The sequence below is a fragment of the Prionailurus bengalensis genome, chromosome A2 (assembly GCF_016509475.1).
Source record: "Prionailurus bengalensis isolate Pbe53 chromosome A2, Fcat_Pben_1.1_paternal_pri, whole genome shotgun sequence".
Classification (NCBI taxonomy): Eukaryota; Metazoa; Chordata; class Mammalia; order Carnivora; family Felidae; genus Prionailurus; species Prionailurus bengalensis.
This window is the reverse complement of record NC_057348.1, coordinates 16,893,789-16,918,147: the sequence shown is the minus strand read 5'-3', so window position 1 is coordinate 16,918,147 and position 24,359 is coordinate 16,893,789. Positions and strand designations below refer to the sequence as shown.

At 43.6% G+C, this 24,359-nt stretch overlaps 1 protein-coding gene across 3 annotated transcripts in view; it reads right to left on the bottom strand.

Moving 5' to 3' along the window:
* KLHL18 (kelch like family member 18) overlaps positions 1 to 24,359 on the bottom strand; it is a 55,842-nt gene that overhangs the window by 30,272 nt on the left and 1,211 nt on the right. The window contains exon 2 of one of the 3 annotated variants that reach the window (XM_043587276.1): positions 18,813 to 18,917. The exons of the other annotated variants lie outside the window; for them this stretch is intronic. The gene's annotated coding sequence lies outside the window, so the exon portion shown is untranslated. The remainder of the gene's footprint in view (positions 1 to 18,812; positions 18,918 to 24,359) is intronic. 3 annotated transcript variants of the gene reach the window in all.

Below are 24,359 nucleotides of genomic sequence, written 5' to 3'. Positions count from 1 at the left end.
TCCTCCTATGTTTTGCTTCTAGGTTGGACTGCATTTCCAGGTAGGATTACTACTTAATGCTGGTATAGCAAGGAATACAGTAAAAACAAACAAACAAACAAACAAACAAATAAAAAAAAAACCCAAAAAACACATTAAAATTCTCAAGAGAAGCACTATAAATACTGGTAAATGTTACTGTGATCAACCACTCTATTAGAAAGTACAGCGCAGTATTAAAGGTCAAAATATTTACCAATCGCTTTATCTGATCATCCCGAGGGAGACAGCACAAGCCATATGGTACATACAAACCGTGCCAACTTCCAGGCCAGCTGTTCTCTTTCTGTGTGACCAAGGCAAATCTCTTCCCTTCACCCCTGAGCCTCAGTTTCTTCATCTGTAAATAAGGGGCTCTAACTGGATCGGGTGTCTCAATAGGTAGTAACTGTATTAATAACAGCCATCTAACACGAATTCAGCAAAGCTTTGCTTTTTGCTCATGATGGTACCTACATATGTTTGAAAAGTAATTACGCCCACCTCTTAAACGTATCATTTATCTGGCTGACAGACTGGTGCACATTTGGATATGAGAGCCCCTGGCAATAACTCTGCTGAGTCCCTGTGGCACAGGAACCTCTTCACCAGAGGTTAGTAGAATCTGAGACTATAAGCAAAAACAACCAGAAGACCTGAGCACCTCATCATTTACCTAAATTTTGACTTGCTTTAACACACACACACACACACACGCACGCACGCACGCACACACACACACACATGCATTCACACCTAGCTTCCATTTTTTTCCTTGGAAAGACTGGGAAATTTTCCATTCACAGCCCTGCTTTGGTGGTATCTTTAGATCAACAAGGATAGTGTAGCATGACACCACAAATTCTGTTTCCTATCAACAGACAGGTGGGGCTCAAGATTCAACCAGCTGCTTATTCAAGCAGGAAAAGCAGCAGGGCAAAATCTGAGTTGGGAGTAATCTGAGACAGGTGTTCCCAAAGAAAGCAAAAGATATGCCCAGAATAGATTTCCCTTTGATGGAAAGCATTTTGATACTTTTGCTCCTACCTTCAAACATCTCACAAGGAACATAACTAAAACACTAAGGGAACAGTTAAGTGCCCAGCCTGTGCAGACAGATTACCCTTGGGATAAGTGGGATTTAAGACTAAGCTTTTAGGCAGTCACAAGAGACGCTGAAAGTGCATAAGTGGTAATCCATGATTTTACTGAGGCACAAATTTGAATCATAAAGGCGATGCAGGAAGCTGGTGCATGAGACTGTGTCTACAAAATGGAAATGTAGTAGGGATGGATTAATCTCTAAAATTCCTTTAGGCTAGAAAATCAATAATTATAAATCCTTTAAGACAGATAGCATATCATTGTAGATAAGAGCAAGTGCTCTGGAGCTAGAATACCTGGGTTCAGATCCAGGTTCTGCCATTTGCTAGCTGTGTGACTCTGGGCTAGTCACTCAACCTCTCTGTGCCTCAATTCACACATCTGCAAAATGTTATTGAACAGTACCTTTCTTGGGGCGCCTGGGTGGCTCAGTCAGTTAAGCGTCCAACTTTGGCTGAGGTCATGATCTTGCGGTTCGTGAGTTTAAGCCCCACGTCAGGCTCTGGGCTATCAGCTCAGAGCCTGGAGCCTACTTTGGATTCTGTGTCTCCCTCTCTCTCTGCCCCTCCCCTGTTCACACTCTGTCTCTCTCAAAAACAAATAAACATTAAAAAAAAAATTTACATGGTACCTTTTTCCTGGGGTTAATTGTGAGGATTAAATTAATCTCTGTAAGGCATTTAAAATAGTGCATGGCACATATTAAGTGCAATATAACTGTTAAATAAATGTCCTCAAATATAAGACTGTATAGAAGTTTTCTTAACTATTTATTTATTTATTTATTTATTTATTTATTTATTTATTTATTTATTTATTTTGAGAGAAAGAGAAAGAGAGAGAGAAAGCACGAGTCAGGGAGGGGCAGAAAGACAGGGAGAGAGAGAGAATCCCAAGTAGGCTTCACACTGCCAACACAGAACCTGATGTGGGGCTTGAACTCACAAATAGTGAGATCAAGACCTGAGCCAAAAATGATACTTCACCAACTAAGCCACCCAGGTGCCCCATTTTTTAATAAATATTTTATTTTTAAGTAACCTCTACACCCAAAACGTAGGGCTCAAACCAAGATCCAGAGTCCTTTGCTCCCAGCCGATAGAAGTTATTTTTAAGATCTTTAGAGAAGGGGTCAGCAAACTATAGTCTATGGGCCCAAATCTGGCCTGCCTCTTGTTTTTGTGTGGCCCATGAGCTAAGTGTAGTTTTTCACATTTAAAAAAAAATTTTTTTTTAATGTTTATTTATTTTTGACAGAGAGAGACAGAGCATGAGTGGGAGAGGGGCAGAGAGAGAGGAAGACACAGAATCGGAAGCAGGCTCCAGGCTCCGAGCTGTCAGCACAGAGCCCAACGCGGGGCTCGAACTCATGGACCACGAGATCATGACCTGAGCCACAGTCGGATGCCCAACCAACTGAGCCACCCAGGCGCCCCATTCACATTTTTATATATTTGGGGGTGGGGGAGGGAATCAAAAGGAGACTAATATGACATGTGAGAATTATATGAAATCCAAATTTCAGTGTCCACATACAGTTTTATTGGAACACAGACATGTCCATACAATCTCAAAGTTGAGTAGCTATGACAGTGACCATTGGCCTACAAAGCCAAAAATATTTACTGTTTGGTCCTTTATAGAAAAAGTTTGCAAGGGATGCCTGGGTGGCTCAGTTGGTTAAGCATCTGACTTCAGTTCAGGTCATGATCTCACAGTTCGTGAGTTCGAGTCCCATGTAGGGCTCTGTGCTGTCAGCTCAGAGCCCAGAGCTTGCTTCAGATTCTGTGTCTCCCCCTCTCTCTGCCCCTCCCTTGGCTCATGCTCTGTCCCTCTCTCTCTCTTAAAAATAAATAAACATTAAAAAAAGAAAAAAATAATAAAAAAAAGTTTGCTAATTTCTGCTTTAGAGTCACAGGGAACACATATTATGAAGAGGGACGTGAATACATTCTCTAGAAAGGAGAAGATACCGATTGTAACTTAAGAACCCCCTCACCTTACATCACACCTGATTTGCTGGTATTCACAGACTCACTGAACCAGTATGAACTGTCTGCACTTTGTGGAATTCAACACTGAGATAAACAGTATCTTATACAAAATGCTCCTTTTAAAAAAGGAAATGAGCTAAGCCCGATATAGAAGCATTCACACTTGAGCCATTAATGGCCTGTTATAGGCCTACTCACCACCAATGTCTTTTTTTTTCAAACTTCAGTTTCTTAATCATAGTTACACAATTATTCTTTCTTTCTGCCCCAACCCCCACCTCCATGGAGTTTAAATGCTAATCAGTTTCAGCAATAAAGCAGCCTTGTCCATCAGAAATGGAAGAGGTGGACTGAATGGAGATGCCTTGAAGCATCTGTTTTCCTACCTCAGGTATCAACCAAACCCCTATCTTATGCAGCAACTGCCAAACACAAAGTCAGCTCAACCCAGCTCTCTACCCCTAAACAAAATCTCATTCAGATTTTAGACAAGTAAGGCTATTTCATGTTGGAGATATGAAGCCTCAGTCACAAGCACTGTATTTTTGTTTTTACCCCCTTAGTAGACTTCAGACTCCTTGAGGGCAAAAAGGGTCTCCTACATCCCTCACATAGCTCAGTAAATAGTCATTGGTATTAAAATACCAACTCTATCCTCAACAGCAACTCAGAAAGTCAACAAACAATTCCCCGTGAAAATAAATCAACTGCACATTCAGAAAGATGGCAGTTTCACTGAAGGTTATAGTCAAAATGGACAGCAGGTTCTCTTGGTTAAATTTAGAAAAGCCTATCAAAAATTGAGCAGAAGGGGGGCGCCTGGGTGGCTCAGTTGATTAAGCCTCAGACTCTTGATTTCGGCTCAGGTCATGATCTCACGGTTCGTTAGGCTCCACGCTGACAGTATGGGGCCTGCTTGGGATTCTCTCTCTGCCCCACCCGGGCTCTCTTTCTCTCTCTCTCTCTCTCAAAATTAAAAAAAAAAAAAAAGACTGAACAGGAGGCATGATTTTCTACTCATGTCCTTCAAATTTTTCTTACATATATAAATAGGTACAGTAAGTCTGCAAATAAGTGTTAACACTTGAGGGCTACTGCCATGACAATATGTTTATTATTATTATTTACCTTTAACTAGATATATGTCACTAAATAGCCATATAATTAGGTAACTATGTATACTAATAACATATATTAGCTATCATTGATCTGTAATATAACGATGATCTCTTACTAAACTATTTTAGGTTACTTGAAGGTTAACAGAAAACACTTGTGGCTTCAACACATGCCACTAAAAACCTTCGAAAAACATGACTAGCTATAGACTCCCTCTCGTGTCAGCTTTGTCTAGTGCTCCTTACCTTCTGGGAACTTCCATATTCATTCCAACCACACTATACAACATATGATTTAAACCCTAACAATGAGGCCCTTCCTCAGGACTTTTCAAATGAGAAAGAGGGACAATCCCCCCCCAGGATAACAAGGGCCCATCAGGTGCTCCACCACCCTCCATGTATGAAAAACCAGTCTGCAGCGGGAGGAGCACATTGAACATGCAGGGAAGGTATCTTGACAGCATTTCAGTCCCCGGCACATCATCAATACTATCTTTTCTCCAGTTGGATTACATGAGCCAATAAATGGTTGGTCTTGCTGAGGGTAGTTCTGCTATTAAGAGCAGAGTTCTGAGCACCGTGATCCAGAGAAAGCCCTGGGGAAGATCAGAAAAGGCGGACCTTCTTTCCCGGCTTTAGTAGATGGGTGGCTTTAGCTCTGACTGGGCCCTTGTCGTGCCTCAAGGCCCCCATTCTGCTCACCAGTCAGGTCTTAAGGGATTACAACACTCAACACAGTAAACAGAGGTCATTTCTCTCCCCAACTGATGTGTGGATCTGATGCAATTCCTAACCACAGCGAGATTATTTTTATAGATACAGATAAGATTCTTCCAAAATTCATATGATGGGAAAAAGAACTAAAATATCTGAACCAATTTCGAGTAATAAAGTGCACGCAAATGGTCAATATGCACATGAAAAAATGTTTAAAATTATTAGTCATCAGGGAAATGCAAATCAAAACTACGATAAAATACCACTTTACACCCACAATGATAGCTATTACCAAAACAAAACAAAACAAAACAAAACAAAACAAAACAAAACAACAAGTGCTGGTGAAGATGTGGAGAAACTAGAAGCCTTGTGCACTGCTTATACTGCTGGTGCAAATATAAAATGGTGGGAAAGTTTGGAGGTTCTTCAGAAAGTTAAACATAGAATAATAATATGACACAGCAATTCTACTCCTAGGTATATACCCAAAAGGATCGAAAGCATAGTCTCAAAGAGATATTTGTACGCCCATAAATTCACAGCAGTATTCACAATAGCCAAAAGGTGGAAACAGCCCACCCCAGGTCTCCATCAATAGATGAATGGGTATACAAAATGTGGTATATATACATACAATGGAATATTAGTTAGCCTTAAAAAGGAATGAATCAAGAGAATGAGAAGATAAGCCATAAAAGGGGAGCAAATATTTGCAAAGGACCTAACTGATAAAGGGCTATTAATCAAAACACACAAAGAACTTTTTTTAATTTTTTAGCATTTATTTTTGAGAGACAGAGAGAGGCAGAGTACGAGCAGGGGAGGGGCAGAGAGAGAGAGAGAGAGAGAGAGAGAGACACTGAATCTGAAGCAGGCTCCAGGCTCTGAGCTGTCAGAACAGATCCTGATGCGGGGCTCAAACCCACAAACCAAGAGATAATGACCTGAGCTGACTGAGCCACCCAGGAGCCCCTCAAAACATACAAAGAACTCTTAAAACCTAACAATAAGAAAACAAACAAGTGAATTTAAAAAACAGGCAAAAGATTTTAACAGACATCTCAGCAAGAAGATACACAGATGGCAAATACGCATATGAAAAGATGTTCCATACCATGTCATCAAGGAAATGTAAATTAAAAAAAGAGTATCTCTGTGCATCTATTATGATGGCCAAAATCAAAAACACTGAAAACACCAAATGGTGACAAAGATGTGCAGCATCGGGAACTCTCATTCGTGCTGGTGGGAATGTAAAATGGTATAGCCACTTTGGAAGACAATTTGGCATTTTCTTTAAAAAGAAAATTTTTGGGGGGCGCCTGGGTGGCGCAGTCGGTTAAGCATCCGACTTCAGCCAGGTCACGATCTCGCGGTCCGTGAGTTCGAGCCCCGCGTCAGGCTCTGGGCTGATGGCTCAGAGCCTGGAGCCTGTTTCCGATTCTGTGTCTCCCTCTCTCTCTGCCCCTTCCCTGTTCATGCTCTGTCTCTCTCTGTCCCCCAAAAAATAAATAAACGTTGAAAAAAAAATTTTTTTTTAAAAAGAAAATTTTTTTAAATCTTTATTTACTTTTGAGAGAGGGAGAGAGAGACAGAGCGTGAGCAGGAGAGCAACAGAGAGAGAAGGAGACACAGAATCCGAAGCAGGCTCCAGGCTCCGAGCTATCAGCACAGAACCCGATGCAGGGCTCAAACCCACGAACTGCGAGATCATGACCTGAGCCCCAGTCGGACGCTAACCGACTGAGCCACCCAGGTGCCCCTAATTTGGCATTTTCTTATAAAACTAAACATATTCTCATCATACAATCTAAAATCACACTCCCTGAGATTTCCCCAAAGGAGTTAAAAACCTATGTCGGCACTAAAACCTTCACGTGAATGTTTATAGCTGCCACATTCATAATTACCAAAAGTTAAAAGGATATCCTGAAGATATCCTTCAGGAGCTGAATGGATAAATAAGTTGTGGTCCATCCATCCAGACATGCAATATCATTCAGCGCAAAAAGAAATGAGCTATCAAGCCATGAAAAGATGTAGAGAAACTTTAAAACGTATATTGCTAAGTGAAAGAAGCCAATCTGAAAAGGCTACATACTACAGGATTGCAACACTCAGGAAAAGGCAAACTATGGAGACAATAAAAGGATCAGTGGTTGCCTGTGGGTGTAGGGAGAGAGAGATGAAAGGTAGAGCACAGAGGGGTTTTAGGGCAGTGAAACCATTCTTTATGATACTATAATGGTGCTTACATGTTATTATATATGTCAAAAATCACAGAACATACGCGACTAAGAGGGGACCTTGATGTACACCATAAACTCTGATCATGATGTATTCGTGTGGGTTTGATTATGACAAGTGTACCACACTCTGGTGCAGAAATTGATAGTGAGGGGTGCTGTGTGTTCTGTGGGGGTAGTGGGTATACGGGAAATTTCTATACCTTCTGCTCAATTTTACTGTGAACCTAAAACTACTCTAAAAAATAAAGCCTTTTAAAAAAATTTTAAGTAAATGCTGCCCCCAATGTGGGGCTTAAACTTATGACCCCAAGATCAAGAGTTGCATGCTCTACTGCCTGAGCCAGCCAAGTGCCCCAAGTCTTTTTTTTTTTTTTAAGGAATTAAATTAGAATACATACTACAATGTGGATGAACCTTGAAAACATTATACTAAGCAAAATAAACCTGACACAAAGGCCAATACTGTATGATTCTACTTACAGGAGAGGTCTAGAATAGGCAAATTAGAGACAGAAAAGGAGGCTCAAAGGGTTATAGGGTTCTGTTTTGGGTGATGAAAAAGGTTTGTACTAGACAGTGGGCGAGGGTGATGGTTATACATTTTAAGTGTATTTAATTGAGATAGGGAGACTGAAGGATTCCATAAATATCTGCACTTTACTCCTTTTCCTACTTCTATTCTTGCTAGGACCTAAACGTCCACCCCACTTTACACACGCCTTATAAAGCAAATAGTGTATGTCCTCTTGTAAGTAAGGGACAAAGAGTTAATAATGATTTCTTTAGAATAGATAACATCTAAGGAAGAACCAGATGAGAATGGCTGGGAAGCCCTCGTATGCGCATTTCAGACCACCACAGCTCTGGACATCTTGACACCCAGGCCCTATGGCTCCTGGGAATAACACCTGGGCCCCCCCCCTTTGTTCCAACCAGTTCCTGGATGCGTGAGTGGACACGTAATCCACCACACCACAGTCTTCAACAAAAACCCCAAGACCATGAGCAAAGACGAGACTCCCTCTTTTCCCTTCTGAGTCTCCGGGATTCTCTGTACCTGCACTCTCTCTATACCTTCAATAAACTCTGCTTTCACCTCCTGCTGGCTTACATTTAAAGTCCATCCATCCTCTGGGTCTCTGGACCCAACTTGCTGGCATCATAATGACAAATGAATTATACATTTAAAAATGGTTTAAAATGTAAATAATAACAATAATTAAAATAGTATAATAAAAGGATAATGTGGGAGGAATCACTCTCTCCATTTCAAGATTTACTATATAGCCAGAATTAAGTGGTGTAGGGATAGGGACCTTGACCAATGGAAGAGAACTAGGAACCCAGAAGTAACCCCACCCAAGTATGACCAACTGATTTTTTTTTTTCTTAGTAGGCTCCATGCCCAGCATGGAGCCCAAAGCAGGGCTTAAACTCACAACCCTGAGATCAAGACCTGAGCTGAGATCGAGAATCAGATGCTTCACCGACTGAGCCACCTGAGCATCCCCCGCCGCTGAATTCTGACAAAGGTACGAAAACATCTGTACCTCAAATGGAGGAAAGATAGGTCTTTTCAGCAAATAGGGCTGAGCAATTGGAAATCCACAGGCAAAGAAAAGAACTTCAGCTTACACCTCAGCACACACAAAAATTAACTCAAAATGGATCATAGATTTTTAATTTTTTTTTAAATGTTTTTAAATGTTTTTTATTTATTTTTGAGACAGAGAGAGACAGAGCATGAACGGGGGAGGGGCAGAGAGAGAGGGAGACACAGAATCGGAAGCAGGCTCCAGGCTCCGAGCCATCAGCCCAGAGCCCGACGCGGGGCTCGAACTCAGGGACCGCGAGATCGCGACCTGAGCCGAAGTCGGACGCTTAACCAACTGAGCCACCCAGGCGCCCCAAGATTTTTAATTTTTTTTAAGTTTATTTATTTATTTTGAGAGAGCAACCAAGCACAAGTGGGGTAGGGGCAGAGAGAGGGTGAGAGAATTCAAAGTAGGCTCCGCACCGTCAGTGCAGAGCCCAACACAGGGCTTGAACCCACAAACCAGGAGACCCTGACCTGAGTGGGAACCAAGAGTTGGACGTTTAATCAACTGAGCCACCCAGGCACCCCAGATCATAGATTTTTAAATGTAAAACTTAAAAATATAAAACTTAGATGAAAACATAGGAGAAATTCTTCAGGACCTAGGGCTTGGTAAAGAATGATCAGATATGAGACAAAAACTACAATCCATAAGGAAAAGATTTAATAAATTAGACTAAATCACAATTTAAAACTTTTGTGCCATGAAACACCCTCTTAGGGGAATGAAAAGACAATCTACAGACGGGGAGAAATATTTGCAAACTTGCAATATAAATAAATTTTATTTGCAAATTAAATACAGGCCCAATTTCCCTGGGCCTCAACTTTATCTGCTATGAAATGGGGAGACTTATATTGACTTTAAGAAAATATTTTTGGGGGGCACCTGGGTGGCTTAGTCAGTTGAGCATCCAACTTCAGCTCAGGTCATGATCTCATGGTTCATGGGCTTGAGCCCCACTTCAGGCTCTGTGCACTGACCTCAAAGGAGCCTGCTTTGGATTCTCTGTCTTCCTCTCTCTTCCCTCCCCCACTTGTGTGTACTCTCTTGCACGCTCTCTCTCTCAAAAATGAATGAACATTTAAAAAAATATGTTTTTCAAAACAGAAAGAAAATCTTTTTTTTCAAAATTAAATGATACAAAAGAAATAAAAGCATTTTTTAAATTAAAAAGACACTCAGGGGTGCCTGGGTGGCTCAGTTGGTTAAGTGGATAAGTGTCCAACTCTTGATTGCGCTCAAGTCATGATTTCAAGCTCCACTTTGGGCTTCCCGCTGACATCGTGGAGCCTGCCTTGGACACTTGGGATTCTGTCTTCCCTCTCTCTCTGCCCCTTCCCCACTCGGATGCACGTGCATGCACTCTCTCTCTCTCAAAATAAATAAATAAACTTAAAATACTTTATAGGGATACTCAGCAGGATCTCACTTAAGAGTTCAGATCTTGGATCTTGTCCTTTCTCTGCAGGAATCCAAGGACAGGGGATCAGCAAAGAGTATGTTTTCTGTATGGTAGGAACAGGTTTCCCCAGAACTGAATAAGTGGCAAATTATCAGATTCATTACAAAGGCAGACCAGGCTAGTGTAGAAATCCTCTCACTCTGAGAGGTGTGGGATTGAAAGAAAAATGAAAGTATTATTATTTGCAAATTACACTTGTAAATTTGTATCATTACTTGCAAATAATACTATTTAATAATAGGACTTGATGCTATTTAACACTGTATTTTTTTTTTTCAACGTTTATTTATTTTTGGGACAGAGAGAGACAGAGCATGAACAGGGGAGGGGCAGAGAGAGAGGGAGACAAGAATCAGAAACAGGCTCCAGGCTCTGAGCCATCAGCCCAGAGCCCGACGCGGGGCTCGAACTCACGGACCGCGAGATCGTGACCTGGCTGAAGTCGGACGCTTAACCGACTGCGCCACCCAGGCGCCCCTAACACTGTATTTTTGACCTATTTGCCAAATGTGAGTCCATCTGACAAAGGACTCCTACCTCCAATACACAAAGAACACTAAATGCACAACAGTTGTCTAACAAAAATAATCCAACGAGAAAATGGGCAAAAGACAAGAAGAGACAGTTCATCAGAAAGGATATACAGCTGGCAAATAAATACATGGGATGTTCAACTCTACCACCCGTTAGGGAAATGCAAATTAAAGTCACAATTAGATATCACTATATATTTAACACAATGGCTATTGTAAAGAAAGTGGTAACACCAATTGCTGGTGAAGATGCAGAACTCAGTCACTCATTATATTAGTCAGGGTTCTCCAGATAAACAGAAGTGTTGTGTGTGCGTATGGGGAGGGAGCCAGAGAAAGGAGGGAAGGTGGGAGAGGGAGGGGAGATTGATTTTAAGGAACTGGCTCACACAATTACAGGGGCTGGTAAGTAAGTCTGAAATCTATATGGTGGGCTGACAGGAAGGAGATTCAGATCAGATTTGATGTTGCAGTCTAGAGTGTGAAATCAGCAGGGCAGGCCCCCAGGTGGGAAAATCAGACAAGGTTTTTATGTTACAATCTTGAAGAATTGTTTCTTCTTCAGGAAACCTCAGTTTTTGCTCCTGAGACCTTCAACAATTTTATGAGGCCCACCCACATTATGGAAGGTAATCTGCTTTACTCAAGGTCTACAAATTTAAATGCTAACCACATCCAAAAAAATACCTTCACTGCAACATCCAGACTGATGTTTGGCCAAACAACTAGACACCATAGTCTAGCCAACTTGACCCCCAAAATTAACCATGGTATTCATACATGCCAGTATGAATGTAAAATGGCACAGACACTCTGGAAACTAGTTTGGCAATGTCTGTTAAAACTAAAACTCCGTTGGGGCGCCTGGGTGGCGCAGTCGGTTGGGCGTCCAACTTCAGCCAGGTCACGATCTCGCGGTCCGTGAGTTCGAGCCCCGCGTCGGGCTCTGGGCTGATGGCTCAGAGCCTGGAGCCTGTTTCCGATTCTGTGTCTCCCTCTCTCTCTGCCCCTCCCCCGTTCATGCTCTGTCTCTCTCTGTCCCAAAAATAAATAAACGTTGGAAAAAAAAAAAAACCTCTGTTAAAAAAAAATTAAAAAAAAAAAAAGAAGGGGCGCCTGGGTGGCTCAGTCGGTTGAGCGTCCGACTTCAGCTCAGGTCATGATCTCACAGTTGTTGAGTTCGGGCCCCGCATCGGGCTCTGTGCTGACAGCTCAGAGCCTGGAGCCTGTTTCCGATTCTGTGTCTCCCTCTCTCTCTGCCCCTCCCCCGTTCGTGCTCTGTCTCTCTCTGTCTCAAAAATAAATAAAACGTTAAAAAAAAAATTTTTTTTTAAATAAAAAAAAACTAAAACTCAATTTACTGGATGAGCCAGCAATTGTACTCTTTGGGCATTTATCCCAGAGAAACGAAAACCTACCTTCATTCAAAATCCCGTAAATGAATATTCATAGCAGCCTTATTTGTAGCCCCAAACTGGAAAGAACCTAAATGTCTTTCAATGAGTAAACGGTTAAACAAAACATGGTACATCCACACCACGGCATACTAGTCAGAAATATTAAGTAAAAAACTATCAGTACATTTAACAACCTGGATGGCCCTCAAAGGCATTATGCTGAGTAGAAAAAGTCAATCTCAAAACGTCACGTACTTCATGATTCCATTCATACAGCATTCTTGAAATGAGAGAAGCAGAACAAATTAGTGGCTGCCAGAGATCAGGGATGGAGGGTGGGAGGGGGATGGGTGTGACTATAAAGGGGCAGCACAAGGGAAATCTTTGTGGTTACAGAATAGTTCTATACTGTGGAGGTCATTCTGTATGTGGAGGTTACGGGCAACCTTGACAAGAGCAAATGGTGGCGGCCTGACGTAAGTAACTTACCTATCTTACTAAATCACGAGGTCTACCAAGGGAGCAATCTTTGTATGTTTCCTGAACTAGTTCTGGCAATGAACGCTCAGTATTTGTTGAATGAATAAAGTTTCTGAACGAATCAACTCAAAATATAATGGAGTCTGTCATGTCAGTCCCCATTTTGTTGGGCTCCCTATTGCCTACAAGTCAGATCCAAATCCCGAATTAGCCTCTATCTACCCCAAATCCCCCATCATGCCTTTCTTCTCAGCTCTTGGCAATTCCCCTAAATCACCCTATTTCCTCTGCTGGGATCCTTATCCCATATTTTTCTGCCTGGTGAATTACTGCTCATCTATGAAGATCCAGCTCAAATGCTCCCTCTTCTATGGGGCTTCCGAGACTCCCAGGCAGTGGGCATCCCCATATTGTAGTGCCTGGTACAAGCCTCCAGCATAACTTGTAGCATTTTTATATTGTCTCTAATGAATGTCTCCCCATCCGGAACGAATGTTCTTCCCGCAGAAAGGAAAGGCTATGATGTCCTAGCACTTAACACAGTAACTCATTGCCAAGTGTACTTAATGAATCCTAGAGCCCATTTCATCTAAGAGATAGCTCTCAGTCTTTCATCTGAGATACAAACAAATAACAAAACTTCTGATGAGTGCCATCTCTTCTTTTTAACCTTGATCTTTTGGCTCAGGACTGACAGAGCTGGTGGGAGGAAGGCACTGAAGCATCAAGAGGGTTACTATCTAGGGGCCCCTGGGTGGCTCAGTCAGCTGAGTGTCTGACTTCAGCTCAGGTCATAATCTCACAGTTCGTGAGTTTGAGCCCCGCATCAGGCTGTCAGTGGAGAGCCCTCTTCAGATCCTCTGTCCCCATCTCTCTCTGCCTCTCTCCTGCTCACACACTCTCTCTCAAAAATAACCTTAAAGGGGCGCCTGGGTGGCGCAGTCGGTTAAGCGTCTGACTTCAGCCAGGTCACGATCTCGCGGTCCGTGAGTTCGAGCCCCGCGTCAGGCTCTGGGCTGATGGCTCAGAGCCTGGAGCCTGTTTCCGATTCTGTGTCTCCCTCTCTCTCTGCCCCTCCCCCATTCATGCTCTGTCTCTCTCTGTCCCCAAAATAAATAAATGTTGAAAAAAAAAATTTTTTTTTTTAAATAACCTTAAAAAAAAAAAAAAGTTCAGTGGGTTACTATCTAACCTTATCTGGAAATTCAGTTAGCTGAAGTAAGAGGCTCAACAAAAAGATGGTAAAGCTTAGGGATGACCAGAGGAGGACCTGGTGTCCAGGCTGACAGTGCAGTCCCAACCCTAGAAGAAATAAACAAGCCACACTATGGTTGCCTTGTTCAGGTGCATTTCTAACAGGGTGGCATGTAAGGAAATGAAGGTAGGGGGTGTGTCCTTTCATTTTGAATGCTGGATGACCTGCCCCCAGCCCAGAACATGGGCTGAGGGATGCTAGTCCATCCCACCAAAAGGAAAAATGATTAGTATCCCAAACCCACAGGGTTGAGAAGCAGACAGCAGGCATAATAAAACACACTGGGTTCAGTCTGGGGTTTTGATGGCATCTTAAAGCTCACTGTGTGAAACCCTCTATTGATGAGCTATAGGGAGCCCCCACTGGCTAAGTGACTCCGGAAGGGGGTGAGGGAGGAAGTGGCTGACCAGCTAGGACTAAAAAAAGACGTGGGCCATGGTCCCATAAAGAGCCAGTAAAGAGCCAGCTACAATATTCAGGCCTGTCCCACTGCTTCTAAACCCTCCTCTGCCTCCCACCATGTCCAGCAAGGTAGAATGGAAGAGAGGGAGAGAGGGAGACAGGAGGGCAGAGTCCCTAGGAACTACTGAACATCTAACTGCAACAACAGCATGTGATTTTCCAGTTCCTCACCAGTCCAGACTCCTCACCACTAGAATTCCAGGAGTTCAGTGCACACGCACGCACCTCCCCAATCACACCTTCCACCTCTACGTCTTACTTGTTCAAGGAACATCCTGTCTGTGCACTTTCATGCCTAGGCCCTTGAACAGGCTCTCCCCAGCCTGGAATGCCTCCCCCCACAAAGTCTGTTTGTCAAAGTTCTATTCATCGTGCAGGGCACCAATCGGACACTATCCTCTCCATGAAACTATCACAAATCCTGTGAACTGGAAATAGCTGCCATTCCTTCGGCATTCCCTTAGGCCTCTGGTAACAGCTGGGCACTTACAGAATTTACCACACTCCACCTTGTCTCATAATTAATTATGGGTATCCATCTCACCCACCGATCTCTCAATGCCAAAGTTAGGGGCTAATGCCCACTCAACAGCAGGGTGCCTCGTGCACTGGGAAAGCACCATGCACAGTTAGGCACTTCATTAATATGTTGACTGAAGGAGCATCTCAAACATAACACCAGGGGCCCTTTCAGATAATACAGCAAACACTTTTGAGCGCCTGAAACATGCTAAGAACTATGTTGGATAATAGAGGCTTCACAGGCCACAGGAGCTCAACGTCTGGATGGGAAGAGTGAACACTCAAGCACGTCTACACTGTGTTCAGTATGGTAAGGGGTGCGAAGTGTGAAGGCAATGCTTCTCAAATTTTCATGTGCACAGGATGTAAGAACCACCAGATTCCGGTTCAGCAGGTCTGAGGTGGGGGCAGAGAGTGTGCATTTCCAACGAGCTCTCAGGGGACATGGAAGCTATCAGTACAAGGGCCATATTGTCAGTTACAAGGGGGTAACGTACAACTGAAGAGGGAGAGATTGGCTGCACCTGGAGGGATATGAGAAGACTCCAGACAGACGGGATTTCACACCGCCCCCCCCACTGCAACAGGGCAGCGCAAAAGAGAGAAGGTGGCACAGGCCTGTGCCTCACAAAAACGCAGATTGGCAGGGAGGCAGGAGTGCAAACTTGTGACCACAAGACAATGCTGAACAGAAACAATGCAGCGTGCCTTAGGAGAACAGAGGAAGGAGTGTTTGGCCACTTCTTTCCCCTTAATTGGGGAAAAAAAAATATGAAAGGAGCCTTGCACACGGGTAAGAATGCTGGCAGATGTGAGCGATACTCTAAGCCAGAAGAATGCGGGAGCAAAGGCTTGGAAGTTGGAGAACACAGATCACAAAGACACAGTCGGCAGGAGGAGCCTACAGACGACTAGGAGAGAAAGGCAGAGAAGGGCCGGTCTGGTGGCATGTGTATATCAAGGATGCCGCTGGTGGCCCTAAAAAAGTCAACCAGGAGTAGCGGTCAGCACCAACAGGGCATGCTTAAGCTTCTCTTACGTCTCACAGACACAGTGGCAGATTTCTGTGAGCAGCTTAGAATAATCAGAGAAGCAGTTAAATCAGCAGTCTTTCCTCTAATCCCACCGAAAACCAGCCACCACCTGCTGCTCCTGCACTCCCACCAGCCAGTGGCTTTCCCCAGATGTCCTGCTGACTTAAAAGTACAGCCTATGGACAGGGGGAGAAAAGACAAGCTTTCCCAAACATGGGTAGGAGCACCTTTTAAACCACCAAGAGTTCTACTTCCTGTTCCCCTGACAAGTTTCTAACTTCTGATGTTCTCTGTGGTGAAGAGAAGTTACTTCAAGAACAAGCCAGGGGTGCCTGGGTGGCTCAGTCAGTTAAGTCTCTGACTTCGGCTCAGGTCACAATCTCATGGTTCGTGGGTTCGAGTCCCACATCCAGCTCTGTGCTGACAGCTGGAGTCTGCTTCAGATTCTGTGTCTCCCTCTCTGCCCCTCCCCTGCTCATGCTCTCTCTCTCTCTCTAAAATAAATAAACATTAAACACACACACACACACACACGCCAACATTGGTCTCTCTAGCTCTGGCCAGAGAGCTCATGTCTCCTGAATGGGAGAAGGGAAAAGTCCAAGTGAAATCCTGTGCTCTCTTCACCAGTGAATAATTCAGTCACAGTCCCTGCCCTCTCCCTACGTTTCTTATGTGTACCCCAAACACCCTGCCCTGATTCTAAACTCATAAACCAATAAACGAATAATTACTGTCTAGCTTCATTCACTCATTCATTCATTCATTCAACAAGTATTCACTGAGCCACACAAGGAACTATGTTGGGCCTGCGGATCTACCTCTCCAACCTTGTGTTCTTCCACTTGTCACCCAGGTCACTCTCTTCCTATCATACCAGCTGCCTGGTGTGTCCCCAAATACCAAGTATGCTCCTGTCTCAGGATTCTGTGCTTGCTATTCCCTCTGCCTAGAATACTTCCCCTTAGATATGCTCATGGGTCATTCCCTCATTTCATTCAGACCTCTACTCAGCAAGGCTGGTTCTGGTCCCTCTGACAAAAACAACACCCTCAGTCCCCTTTATCGGGCTTTATTTTTCTCCATAGCACTTATCACCACGGGACATTTTATACCTATTTATCTGTTTATTGTCTGCCACTCCACCTCCCACCAGAACATGAGCTCACGCTCACGGAGGCGCTGCCTACCCTGCCTAGGGCTGCTTGCTCAGCACATGGAACAGTGCTTGGCACGCGGAAGGCGCTGACATATCTGCTGAGCACACTGTTGAATGAGAATGGAATGGGAGGTTCACTCACAACAGGAGAACGAATGATCAGACCAGAGCCTGGGGAGAAACAATCCGGCAGCTGCACAAGGACCATTCCCTAAAGGGTCTGTAAGAATTTTCTCAACACACTACTCCAGAAATCCTGGGTTTAGGGAAAAGATGAAGAGGACCTGAATTAGGACAGTGGCTTACTAGACACATTACATAGACACATCGGTGAATAATTCAGTCACAGTCCCTGCTCTCACGGAGTTATGATATTGTAAGTAATGTCATTATTATTGTGATAAATGCCATAAAATATACAGAAGAGAGAGAGGATGAGCCAAAGCCAATTCCAGAGCTTCCATTCTACCTGACTACATGGATAGTGTGCCATCCATACACAAAGTGAACAAAAGAAGAGATAGTTTAGGAGGGAAAGAGCCTTCATTGGAGACATAATTAGCATGAGGGTCAACAGGACAGGTGAAACGCAGGTCTAGTCTTTAGAAGCAAAATAAGCAAAACAGAGATACTGATTTGAAAGCCACTGTAATTTACAGATTATGCCAACAAACCTTTAGTGGGAAGACAGGTTAGCACAGTACGTTTTGCTGGTCCTCAGAACAGCTCTGTCAAGGTTACAGGACATTTAGATTTTACAAATCAGCACAGGAAAAATAAGCTTACGACACGCGTGCATCACTTTAGTATGTATCTCTCAGAAATCGATTCCTTTTAAGTGACCATTTGAAGTGCAGCTCCAGGGCTGAGCTAATAAAATCTGGCTCTTAACAGCTGAGGCAGCACACTACAAAGCAAAAGAACAGGAGAGATCACCCCTCAGTATCTGTGTTTCTCCTCAGTGGGTCTGGACACAGAGCCAGATTCTATCTTTAGTGTCTCCACAATCACAGCACTACAAGCAGTCTCACGTGCCCACCTGGTAACAAGTCTTCTTGAGCTTATTAGCTTTTTAAAAAATTGTGGTAACATACACATAACGTAAAGTTTACCATTTTAACCATTCTTAAGTGTCCAGTTGAGTGGCGTGAAAGACATTCACGTTGGTGTGCGACCAGCCCCACTATCTGTCTCCAGAACTCTTCCATCTTCCCAAACTGAAACTCTGTCCCCTCCTCCCAATCCTAAGCAGCCCCCACTCTACTTCCTTTGTGCACTCTGGTTATGTCATTCAAGTGGAATCTTATGGTGTTTGTCCTTTTATGAACGGCTAGTTTCACTCAGCATAAATAAAGTCTTTAAGGTTCATCCATATTGTAGCTGGTGTCAGAGTTTCTTCCATTTTTAAGGCTACATAATATTCCATTGTATGTATGGAATATTATTCCATTGTGTATATTTCAACAAAATGGAGTAAATTTTATCCATTCAACAGTCGGTGCCCCTTGGGTGGTTTCCATCTTTCAGCTACTGTGAATAATTCTGCCGTAAATATATAAAAATATCTGTTCTTGAGCTTGTTTTTTGGAAAGCATTTTTGTGTTCTGATCAGATATGCAGCACACTCTGCCCAGATGTATTGGGCCATATGTGAACTGTCTACTTTGCCTGCCGGCAGGCAGCCCCAACTCTGGCCCTTACCTTCACGGCCCTGAACACAGCCGGTCAGGTCCACTGGAACACAGGAGCCATCACGGTCTCCTCTGGCCTGCCATTCTGCAAGCAGCTAAGCATCCTCAGCTTCAACTGAGACAGAAAGGGAGCATGGTGTCTTTAGTTAATGCTTCAGAAACAGTCTGGTTCAAGCTCCAGCAGAGCTAACAAGACTTTAGAGATGCAAAATTTAACAGTAACTTCTCCTATGTCAGTTATTCAGTCACCAACCAGGATAGTCCCATGATCCCCTGCAGTGAGCTGGAAAAAGAAAGTGCTTCACTTCGGGCTCATTTGTACTCTTTAACAAGAGATGCCTCCCACTGCTAGATACTGTGTTGAAACCACAGAAGTATATGCTGGGGCAATAAAGCAAGTGGAGCCTACTTCAAAAGCCTTTAACTTTACAAAGGCCATATCACTCTACAACAGGGGTCAGCCAGCCACAGCCAATGGGTTAGGCCTACACCTGTTTTTGGTAGATAAAGTTTTAACAGGACAAAGCCATACCCATTTGTTTATGTATTCTGTACAGCTGCTCTGGTGCTACAACATCAGAGTTGAGCCGTTGCAACTGAAACTGTATGACCTACAAATCCTAAAATATTTACTATCTGGCTCTTTACAGAAAATGCTTGCCAACTCCTGGTTCACACATCTTGGTTCATTCTCTTCTCCCCCGCTGGAAACGGGTGATGTGGTCAGTGGTTTGTGCGGAAGGGGCCTCCCCAAACTGACTGTGGGGAAACTGGCTGGCTCTACACCAAGGAGGCAACAGGAGTGCCAACACGCAACAAATCAAGAGTAGGAAGGGACACGCCATGCTTGCAATTTAGAAGGGGTGAGGAACACACCTTTAGAAAGATGTGATCTCATTTTCCATCAACCAGCCTCTAAACTGAACCAGGTGTGGCCAAGGGGCAAATGATGGAGTCTCATGTACAAAATAATAAAGGAACCACCTGCATTAAGAAGCATCCCCAACATAAGCTTCTTAAATTCACACAGCCGGCTGGCCAAGCTCCAGAAGCCTCAGGGTGAACCCCAGGAACACTGCTTGGGTGGTAACTGATTTTCCAGGATGCCTCCAACTCCCTTTCCCTCCCTACATCAGGCAGCAGCAAGTTCTCTCATCCTCTGCCTGGTGTCCAAAGGTAACAGCATTACCCACCACATAACTTGAGGAAGAAAGAGCAAAACTGACTTTTCGATGAATGTGAATTCATATCCCAAGTGCACACGTGCTCTCAAGGAGCACACTCTTCCTCTGAGGTCTAACTGTTCACTAAAAAGAGGAGAGGCTGGAAATGAACACAGACGCCTGGAAAAAGTCAGTAGAAAACACCAGGAATGAACGATATTCAGAGGCTCAAGTTTTCCAATACAGTGTCATTTCAAATTCAAAAGAGTTCACAATCCATACGTCCAAAAGACTGGCAGCATACCCATCACTGTCCTCCCTGCTCAAAAATGACACTGCAGATGGTGTTCCCTGCTCTGCTGCATAACACCAGCAGGGCAGGTGAGTAATCTGATAGAGGACGCAAAGGCATTCCTTCCACCAACAAACAGCTATGTTGGATCCCAGAGAATATAGCTTTGTGCCTTGGGCAGTCCCTTAATATCTCTAAGCCTCAGGGTTTTTTAATCTGTAAAATGAATGGCTTTGATAGAGGACCTGTACGGCTCCTTTTCATAGGATTCCTCCAGCTCTGTAATTATACCTGTGTAACACCACACACAACATAAAAGTGGCATGTATCAACAAGTTCTTACTTCATTTCCTGATACCTTCTCCACATACTCCTTCATCACAAAATCAGTGTGAGAGAAACTTAGGCAAGATTCCACTCAAATGTGTGGCTTTTGAAGCCAGTCTCAATGAAAATTGCGTACTTGGGTTTAGTGGGTCAAAAGGAAATATTCTAATACTGTGCCTTTTACCCATGGAAAAGACATTTCTTTCCAGAGGATAAATTCTCAGATCTGGGCTCAAAACTTTAGCAAGGGCCTTGGGAAAATGCTAGAAAACTGATGCCAGAAAACTGTTGGAGAACCATTCATTAGTGGTTGCAAATCAGGGTGTGAGAGAGAGAGAGAGAGAGAGAGAGAGAGAGAGAGTGTGTGTGTGTGTGTGTGTGGGTGGGTGTGTGGGTGTAGGAAGCTGTTCTCCTAAGCTGATGGATCAGTGAGTAATATTCAGGTTTGGTGACCCCATTCTGTCCTCACAAATAAAGAAAAAGGAGTATGTGAGGTGAGAGGAGAACAGACAAATGTTAAAGTGGTGGGTCTAGATCTTATGAATAACAACCCGTGGTGAGCACTCACTGAATCTGCTCAACTCGCTGGACGCACATGAGCCTGACAGATGTGGCCTGAGCACTGGGCAGCTGGCGGCCCAGAGGAAAGGACATGAAACCAGCTGTTGGAAAGAGGGGCTAAGAGCCTTGACCGGACGCAAACCCCTCTACCCAGACCAAGCCTTCTGCTATATGTTGCCAAGAAGTCCTGCACTGCTATCCTCCGTACCTTCAAGATAAAATGATTTGTCAAGTAGATGGACCATGGGTTTTTCCTAATAGGAGAACAATACTCAGCTGGATTCATGACCCATGACCCAAAGGTGGGCTTCAGGGGAATCGCGCCTATGACTGAATGCAAAATTTTGTATGCACATTTTTCTGGGAAGAGGGTTCATCATTTTCAGTTTTTAAGAAAAAGGTTCAAGTCAACATAGATACAGAATATGGTTTTAAAAATCCAGCATTATTGCCCTTTCTGTTATGCCTCTTCTTAATTATCCAACAGGTGCCCAAGGAATTTAAATTTCAAATATTTCCAAAAACAAAACTAAGAAAGGTTTAGGAGTTGGCAGTGAGCTTACAGACTGCATCATACCTGCTAACGCTAACTTGCACACTCTCACTAAAACTCGGGAGGACAGAAAAGATGACATGTTGTTAAGGATGAGTGAGGGTTGACCTGAGGTAGATTAATCCACTTTGAATCAGCAGCTGGAATCAGTTCTGCCACTGTCAGTGACAGAAGAGGCAACAGGAGAGCATGAAAGAACACTTGGCCAGGAGAACAGAGACCAGGAGTCCAGTCTCTAGTCCTAGCTCCGCCTAACTCAGTCTGTGACCTTGGACCAGTCCCTTCTTCTGGGCTTGGGTCCTCATCTGTAAAATGCAGGCTACTGAAGCAAAGCAGTGGTTTGCAAACTCTTTTAAGGCAATGAACGTTATGTTTAGATAAAATCATCCAGAATTCATCAGAAGCTAAAACAAATTCAAAATGGCAGGTTGAACATACCCATTTATTTCCCCTCCCTTCTAGAAGCGCCATCAAATTATTATTCATAAATATCTACTGTTTACTGAACATTTACTACATGATTGTTTTAAGTGCATTAACTAATGGAATCCCTAACACACTTACTAGGTATGTGATGACACCCATTTTAAAGATGAAGGAACTGAGTCACCAGTGTTTAAGGAACTTGTCCAAGTTGTCACAGCTAATAACTGGCAGAGCCAGGGTTCAAACCCAGGCAGTCTGGCTTGAGTCTGTACTATATACTACCTCTCAGACTGACAATTAAGAAACAGCAAAGCTCCCAAGGAAAAAGAAGCTGAAAGAAAGAGGATATTAAAAGCATCACCAAATTTTGGAAGATGAGTAGTAGCTGATTTAGATGGAGAATACTGAGTGCTACAGATGGCAAGTCCCTGCAGAGCCCCCTCCAAAACTCAACTGTTGGAGACTCAGGCTTCCTCTGAAGGTGTGGGGATAAGGGAGGCCACAATCAGACAGTGCTGCTCCCCTCCACTAGGCAAGCAACTGTTCCGTTGCTGGATAAACGCTGGAGGTTTATCATCTGGACAGGACGAACTAGACTCCAAACTTGGGCAGCCAGGGAACCACTGAAGACAAGGAAGTGGCACCATTCAGGGGATTAAGTGAAAGTCTGCACATAGAAGCAAGAGCCCCCAGTCCCCTCCCATCACAAGGCTCCTCGAATGGTAACAGCCAAGGTTATTCCACTCAGGCAGAAGCCTGAATGAAGATCCATGGACTCTGAACACATCGCATTGAAAAGGTCAGGTCCATCACCCTACAGTTTTGGCTCTCAGAATGCAGCTCCAGGCCAGCAGTAGCATCACTGGAGAATTTGTCAGAAATGTAAATTCTTGGGCCCATGCCAGACGAATTGAATAAAAAATTCTGGGGTGAGGTCCAACAACCAGTGTGTGAACAGGCCACCGAGTGATTATAATACCTGCTAAAGATTGAGAAGCACTGCCCTATAAGGAGGACCACTAATCAATAAACCCATCCCACACCAAAATGCTTCCAACCAGCTTTTCAGTACCCATTTATTTGGAAGATAGTCAGGAAACATCAGAAGTTTCAGGAAAGACTCTATCTTGAGGAAGAGAGAGAGAGAGAGAGAGAGAGAGAGAGAGAGAGAAACCAAAACAGATTTCACAGGGCAGCTTTAGTGAAGGGGAGAGAAATGAGAGACAGCCTGGTTTGTATGACCTCTCCCTGGCCTCCGACCTCACATTGCCACTGAGCTACTCCTCAGGCTGTACAGAAGAGTTAGAAAACCAATGAAGCAAACACTCTCTAGGTCCTGTTCAGTTCTACTCTGTGCCTTTATACTTTATCCTTATGTGCTGGATGCTCGAAACTAACACAGCAATTTAGACTGACACTCTGGGTTGGAACTACCTCTGGTAACTATCTTGTCTCTTTGAATGAATAAATAGCATTTTAATGGAAAAAAATCATACGAGCATTGTTATGCCAAAGGCTTGTTATATTCTGTGTTTGCATTACATGCAGAGGCAAACTGCACTGCTTTATTTTACGTAGAAATATCTGTAATCATCCCCCTGTATCATACGCTTTTGCTTCTCTCTCACAGGCTTCCCATGGCTCACCCTTACAGCCTAAATCTTAATCCAAAAACCCTCCCCTATTACTGCTTTTTACCAGTCTCTACTCACCCTAAGTGTCACCGCCACAACCAGATCATTCTTGTGCTTACAAACCTCTAGTAGCCGCGACATCTACATGTAACCGCCTCATTTATATTTACTTCCTCTGACTCCTTTAGTCCAGCTCATTTTTCTCAAACCCCTTGGTTCCCCACTAAAGATCCTTTTCCCTCTCAGGCCACCTCATGCCTCTCCTGGAAAACTGAGCCCCCTCAAGGGATGAAAACGTAGGCCAGGCCTCATGCAAAGAACACCACAAATTGTCTCATTTAATTCTCACACTAATAAGAAAGCATCCCTATTTTTACATTTGGAACACTGATGTTTAGAGACATTAAGTAACTTGCCCAAGGTTACGACTAGGATTCTAATCCAAATCCTTCTATCTCCACACTCTTAAATCTACTCTCATGTCTCCAGAGGTCTGACTCAAATATGGGAAGAAAAAAAGTTTCCTTAATTCTGCAGAAAATGAGAAGAGCAAAAGGAGCTCTGCATGTGTGTGTGTGTATATACACATACATATGTGTAT